The following is a 6,809-nucleotide window of genomic DNA, read 5'->3' as shown; positions in this document are numbered from 1 at the left end:
GAGACGAAATTCACATTACACCACACAGAATGAGCCGAAATTCACATTATAGCACACAGAATGAGCCAAAATTCACATTATAGCACACAGAATGAGCTGAAATTTACATTATAGCACACAGAATGAGCCGAAATTCACATTATAGCACACAGAATGAGCTGAAATTCACATTATAGCACACGGTATGAGCCAAAATTCACATTATAGCACACAGAATGAGCCGAAATTCACATTATAGCACACAGTATGAGCCGAAACATGGGGGACAGGGTGTCACACACACAGGGGGTGTACAAAGCACCATACATGGGCCGGAGGGTCATCACACAGGGCAACAGGGGTAGGGGAGCACTGGGTGACACACAAAGGCAGTGGGGGGGACAGGGGGGCACAAGGTGTCACCAGGGGCGAATTGGGAAATGAAAGTGGCCCTGGAAAAATTTCTAGAAGTGGCCTCATGTGGGCGGCACCAAACCAACTGTAGGCGGAGCCAATACCAAAGTAGGTGGGATTACTTCAAAATGTAATATAGGCGTTGTTACACCAACAAAAGGCAGGGTAGGTCATATTAGCTGGACCTAACTCATTAAACCTTTTAGATAGTATTGTGTTGTAGCAGAAGTTTAAGCAATTGAAACTGGTTTGACATTTAATCCTCTGCACACTCACTAAATACATTTTAAAGCAATTACAGCTAAACTCTATTACAGTGGTTTTAAAGCTCGGTCCTCAGGACCCCAAACAGCTCACGTTATCCAGGTCACCCAACATGTGCACAGGTATATTCATTACTCACTAAGACTTGGGTCACACATAGCGTTTTAGAGGGTCTCGTTCAGTTGAACCCGTTTGGCAGCAAGGAGCCTGTACATTCAAATTATACCACACGGTATGAGCCAAAATTCACATTATAGCACACAGAATGAGCTGAAATTCACATTATAGCACACGGTATGAGCCAAAATTCACATTATAGCACACAGTATGAGCCAAAATTCACATTATAGCACACGGTATGAGCCAAAATTCACAATATACCACACAGAATGAGACGAAATTCACAGTATACCACATGGTATGAGCCAAAATTCACATTATAGCACACAGTATGAGCCAAAATTCATATTATACCACACGGTATGAGCCGAAATTCACATTATAGCACACAGTATGAGCCGAAATTTACATTATAGCACACAGTATGAGCCAAAATTCACATTATAGCACAGGGTAAGAGCCGAAATTCACATTATACCACACGGTATGAGCTGAAATTAACATTACAGCACAAGGTATGAGCCGAAATTCACATTATAGCACAGGGTATGAGCCGAAATTCACATTATAGCAATGAGCTGAAATTCACATTATAGCACATGGTATGAGCTGAAATTCACATTATAGAATACAGAATAAGCCGAAATTCACATTATAGCACATGGTATGAGCCGAAATTCACATTATACCACACAGTATGAGCCAAAATTTACATTATAGCACACAGAATGAGCCGAAATTCACATTATAGCACACAGAATGAGCTGAAATTCACATTATAGCACACAGAATGAGCCGAAATTCACATTATAGCACACTGTATGAGCCAAAATTCACATTATAGCACACAGTATGAGCCAAAATTCACATTATAGCACACGGTATGAGCCAAAATTCACAATATACCACACAGAATGAGACGAAATTCACAGTATACCACATGGTATGAGCCAAAATTCACATTATAGCACACAGTATGAGCCAAAATTCACATTATACCACATGGTATGAGCCGAAATTCACATTATAGCACACAGTATGAGCCAAAATTCACATTATAGCACACAGTATGAGCCAAAATTCACATTATAGCACAGGGTATGAGCCGAAATTCACATTATACCACACGGTATGAGCTGAAATTCACATTACAGCACAAGGTATGAGCTGAAATTCACATTATAGCACAGGGTATGAGCCGAAATTCACATTATAGCAATGAGCTGAAATTCATATTACAGCACACGGTATGAGCTGAAATTCACATTATAGAACACAGAATAAGCCGAAATTCACATTATAGCACATGGTATGAGCCGAAATTCACATTATACCACACAGTATGAGCCAAAATTCACATTATAGCACACAGAATGAGCCGAAATTCACATTATAGCACACAGAATGAGCTGAAATTCACATTATAGCACACAGAATGAGCCGAAATTCACATTATAGCACACAAATGAGCCAAAATTCACATTATGAAACATGGTATGAGACAAAATTCAAGGAGAGTGACAGCAGGGACATAGGGACAGGGAGAGTGACAGAGGGACAGCGGGAGTGACAGCAGAGACATTGAGAGTGACAGCAGGGACAGGGAAAGTGACAGCAGAGACATAGGGATAGGGAGTGACAGAGGGACAGGGAAAGTGACAGCAGGGACATAGGGATAGGGAGAGTGACAGAGGGACAGGGAGAGTGACAGCAGGGACATAGGGACAGGGAGAGTGACAGAGAGAGGGACAGCAGGGCATACAGTAGGGATTAAGAAGAGAGAAAGGCAGCAGGGTAAGATTACCTATTTAGCAGCGGTGGTGTTGAGGAGGCTGTGGTCTGCGGTGCGGTAGATGAGGAGGCTGTAGTCGGCGCAGGGTGGAGGAGGCTGTGGGCCTCGTAGATGGTGCGGAAGAGGAGACTGTGGGAGTTGGCAGAGAAGGACTGAGGGTGGCGGCGGGGTGGCAGAGGAGGCTGAGGGCGCCAGCCTTTGGTGTGGCACTGTGCTCCTATGACCACGGCGCTACTATTTCAAATTTGCGGCGGACCGGCAGCCAATCAGGAGCAGCCGCGCGGCTGCTCCTGATTGGCTTTCGGTCCGCAGCAGATTTGAAATAGTAGCGCTGCAGTCACAGGAGGGAGAGCGCAATGCTGCGGCGGGGTTCTTCAAACTCAGTGCTCGAAGAAGTGCCGGTATACCGGCCCACTTCGAGCACTGACCACTTCGAGCACTGACCTTTGGCAATAGCCCCCTCAGACAGATCATCTCTCCCTAGCACAGAATAGCAACCCCAACCCCAACCCCCTGCAGATCATCTCTCCCTAGCACAGAATATCCCCATTAGATCATCTCCTCCAGCACTAAATAACCTTCCTCCCCGTCCTATGTAATATCTCCTTCCCCCCCATGCAGATCTCCATGTCCCCCTATCAGTCTTTAAAAAAAAAATGTCCTGTAAGCTGCAGGATATTTTTTTTTATTTTAAAGACTGACTGCAGCAGATGTCAACCACAGTGCAAGCAGACTTTTTCTCCTGACCAGCCCCGATGTCCCCTCCTCTCACCACAGGCTGCCAGCGGCCCAGGGAGCGGAGAGCAGGCTGCTGGATGCACCCGCTCTTCCTTTGAGGTGCGTGACGTCACTGGCGCTTGCGGCGCGCGCACCTCCACCTCTTCACCTCCCCCCCCGGGTAGCGCAAGCTTCTTCTTAGGGGCCGCACTAGTAGTATCCTTGACAGGCAGCCGACGGACTGCCTGTCATGTAGAAAACCTGTCACGGTGATATGCTGTGGGGGGCGGAGCTACAGATGGCAGGCGGCCCCACGCACCGCCTGGCCCACCGGGGATCTCCCCGGTGAATGTAATGGCCAATCCGGCCCTGGGTGTCACGCACACAGAGGGAGGGTCCACACACATGGGGAATGGGGGGGGTAGGAGGGCACAGGGCTCTCCAGCAGACACTCACCGCTGCCATGTCCAGTCAACCTTAGCTTGAGCTGCAGGGTGTCACTGTCAACAAGGGAGTCCCACAGCACGGACCCAGGCACAGTCCGAAGAAGAGGCTGGCAGCAGGAGGATCCGAGCGCCAGCGTCTATGCAGCCCCATGGTGACGTGGCCGCCCGGTTGAGTAATTGGAGGCGCCCGGTTGAGTAATTGGAGGAATCGAGGCACTGTGCATGGGCGGCTGCTGGAGGAAGGAGGGGGAGTGTGTGTCCGCCGTAACTGCTGGGGAGTAGTGTGGTTCAGAGCTCCGGCACCGACCGCCGTGACTGGGAACAGCGGTGGGGGGAACATGAGCACGCTAGGCCATTTAAAAAAACACGACCAATATATATATATATATTTACATATACATATATATATATATATATATATTGATCCATAGCAGCCGGCACTCAAAATATTTAAACAGCAATGCGTCCCGTGCCAGTGAAAAAACAGCATACACCCCTTCTCAACTCACGGCACTGGAGACAATTTTCAAATGCAGTAAACAGCTTGTATTTTGGGTAGACGCACGTTTCAGAGCTTCTGCTCCGTCCTCAGTACCATACAAGATAAAAATATATATATAATGTCATTCCTTTCTGCCTTTTATATATTTAAATATACACCCTCACCCCCGCCCTTTACTGTATAGATCTAATGATCCCCCACCCCCTAAGTTTTCCCCCCTCCCACCCTGACCCTTTATATAAGAAATCGAGCTCTTACAATTGCACTGGGATTTGGCAGCATCTTCTCGTGGTGCGGGGCGGGAGTATGACGGCCGTTACCGCGGTGAGGAGCGGAAGACAGTTGCTGTAGCAACTGTAACAATAGCCGGCAGCACGCTGCTTACTCTATGTGCATAGAGTATTAGAGCGCTGCCGATGGGTTACACTGACATTGTCCGTGCGGGCGGCCAGCTGATAACAGTTGGGCGGCCGCGTCATCCCTTCAGCACGGTCAGTGTAACCCATTGGCAGCTGCTCTAATACTCTATGCACATAGAGTAAGCAGCGTGCTGCCGGCTATTGTTACAGTTGCTATAGCAACTGTCTTCCGCTCCTCGCCGCGGTAACGCCCGTAACATTCCTCTTAAGGAAGAGGAGAATCCCTCATCGGCAGTGTGAGCAGCCCCGCGCATCGCTATCGCTGGTGCTAGATTGGCCTGCATGCAGGCCAATCTAGTGGGTCACTCACTTCACCCGCTGGGTGAAATGAGAGGCCTCCCGTCTCCCCCCGCACGCTCAGCACACATCGCGCTGTGCTGAGCGGCGGGAGAGATGTGTGCTGAGCGAACTGCTCAGCACACATCTCTCCCCAAATCGGCCCATCTATATAGGCCTTAAGTGCTGTTTTCTTGTTTGCTCATTTGATTATGTACTGTGTAATGGGCGATGCGGATCCCTTGTGGCGCCATATAAATAAAGGATAATAATAATAATAATGTCATAATGCCATCTATCAATTAATTTGGTCAGATAAGGTTTGGATGGTATATTCACTATAAGACAGTTGTCAAAGTCAGAAAAATATCACGCTGCACGTTGCCATATATTCACCTCATGCGCATGCCTGCTGCACGTACACATTCTCTCCCGTGCGTGCGGATACTCGCAGCCGCGTGATGGCGCCTCAGCCATGCGCTCGAGCGCGTGGTATGTGCATTTACGGTAGAGCTTGTGTGCGTCTAGCGGGCGACTCAATCGTTAGATAATAAATTCATATAGCATGTTTTATAGATAATGTTCCCCTTAGTAATAACTGTAAGTTTGTTTAATGTGACTTGTTCACGGACTTGGGAATCCCTCTTTGCGTGGTACAAGGGGTCTGATTAAGGTTGAACAGTGGTGTCTGGTACCTAACTGAAGAGTATTTTAATAGCAACAATCCGGTGTTGGTTAGGTAAAGATTAATCGCTCCTGCGTGTAGTTATGGCCATTAGTAGTTTCTGGACATATTCTATATTTGCAGTTCATTATCCATGCGGCGGGAATCCGGAGATTCCCACCCACCTGAGCTGTTTATAATAGTCACAGCCCACCTGTTCAAACTAACCTATGACCTTTTGATATGATGCGAGGAGACATTCCTGTGTCCAATGAACAATGAGATTGTAGGTCCCTTTGTAGTATACTGTACTCAGTGTATATAAGATCAGCCAGCCTGAACAGCTCTCCCACTCTCCACAAACGGTTTTCATATTGACAAACTCGGAGCTGGTACCAGGCTGCGCTGCGATCGTTCCCAGTGTGTGTGTAAGTAATTCTCTGTGATTATCTCGCTCTTTGTTTGTATTGGCCATATTCTCTCTCTCTCTCTCTGTTTAGTTTAAGATTGTAACGTTATTGTATATTTCTGTCTAGATATTCTGTTAGAATTATATGTTAGTATGTAGTGTATGACTTGTAACTGTTTTACCCCTTTTCAATATAACTAAAAGCTTGTTAGTAAAGGTGTTGGATCCTTAGCACGGTATTGTGTGTTCATTACATTGCAGAGAGTAATAGGAGCGTCTCGATCGCTCAAACAGCTTTAGTGTTAACAAGGTTAAGCAGCGTTATATCGCTACAGTGTTTCAGTACAAAGGTTTACAGTATAAGAATATCCTTTTTGTGTGTTACATTCAAGGTTTACTGATTGTCATCTTGTGAGCGTCTGCGCCGCTCGTGATCTCCTCGTGGTCTCGAGCATCCCCTATGCTGATAGCGTAGCATTACGGTTGTCGCTCGCCTATAGCGTGCTCGACACCACGCATTAAGCTGTGAGCGAGCGTGCCGCATGTGCGTCTCAATCACGGCCTAGCGTATGCTACGCTAAATACGTACCCTTACGGTACCCCATACGCCAATTGCGTACTGTGTCTCTTACCCATTATTGTGAAGTTATAAGGTAATCTAAATTGGCATTATCAATTGGCGGCTCGTCCGTCCTTCACATATCCGCACTAGCGAAAACAAACGTTATCCGTCAGCAAGGGCGGGAAGGCAGTATCCCTTCGTATCGGGATACAGGAGTGCTGACTAGATAAGCGTCTGTTTCGCTA

This window comes from Pseudophryne corroboree, chromosome 4 (genome assembly GCF_028390025.1).
Source record: "Pseudophryne corroboree isolate aPseCor3 chromosome 4, aPseCor3.hap2, whole genome shotgun sequence".
NCBI classification, from domain to species: Eukaryota; Metazoa; Chordata; class Amphibia; order Anura; family Myobatrachidae; genus Pseudophryne; species Pseudophryne corroboree.
The sequence above is the reverse complement of the archived record's forward strand: the minus strand, read 5'-3'. Positions refer to the sequence as shown.